This window comes from Bison bison, unplaced genomic scaffold (assembly GCF_000754665.1).
Source record: "Bison bison bison isolate TAMUID 2011002044 unplaced genomic scaffold, Bison_UMD1.0 scf7180017864296, whole genome shotgun sequence".
NCBI lineage: Eukaryota > Metazoa > Chordata > Mammalia > Artiodactyla > Bovidae > Bison > Bison bison.
The window spans coordinates 757020-757993 of NW_011494868.1; positions in this window are offsets into that span (position 1 = coordinate 757020).

The window sequence follows — 974 nt, forward strand, 5'->3', positions numbered from 1 at the left end:
AGGCGAAACACCCCAAGACACATATTAATCAAATTAACAAAGATCAAACACAAAGAACAAATATTAAAAGCAGCAAGGGAAGAACAACAAATAACACACAAGGGAATTCCCATAAGGATAACAGCTGATCTTTCAATAGAAACTCTTCAAGCCAGGAGGGAATGGCAAGATATACTTAAAATGATGAAAGAAAATAACCTACAGCCCAGATTATTGTACCCAGCAAGGATTTCATTCAAGTATGAAGGAGAAATCAAAAGCTTTTCAGACAAGCAAAAGCTGAGAGAATTCTGCACCACCAAACCAGCTCTCCAACAAATACTAAAGGATATTCTCTAGACAGGAAACACAAAAACGGTGTATAAATTTGAACCCAAAACAATAAAGTAAATGGCAATGGGATCATACTTATCAGTAATTACCTTAGACATAAATGGTTTGAATGCCCCAACCAAAAGACAAAGACTGGCTGAATGGATACAAAAACAAAACCCCTACATATGTTGTCTACAAGAGACCCACCTCAAAACAGGGGACACATACAGACTGAAAGTGAAGGGCTGGAAAAAGATTTTCCATGCAAATAGGGACCAAAAGAAAGCAGGAGTAGCAATACTCATATCATATAAAATAGACTTTAAAACAAAGGCTGTGAAAAGAGACAAAGAAGGTCACTACATAATGATCAAAGGATCAATCCAAGAAGAAGATATAACAATTTATAAATATATATGCACCCAACACAGGAGCACCGCAGTATGTAAGACAAATGCTAACAAGTATGAAAGGAGAAATTAACAATAACACAATAATAGTGGGAGACTTTAATACCCCACTCACACCTATGGATAGATCAACTAAACAGAAAATTAACAAGGAAACACAAACTTTAAACGATACAATAGACCAGTTAGACCTAATTGATATCTATAGGACATTTCATCCCAAAACAATGAATTTCACCTTTTTCTCAA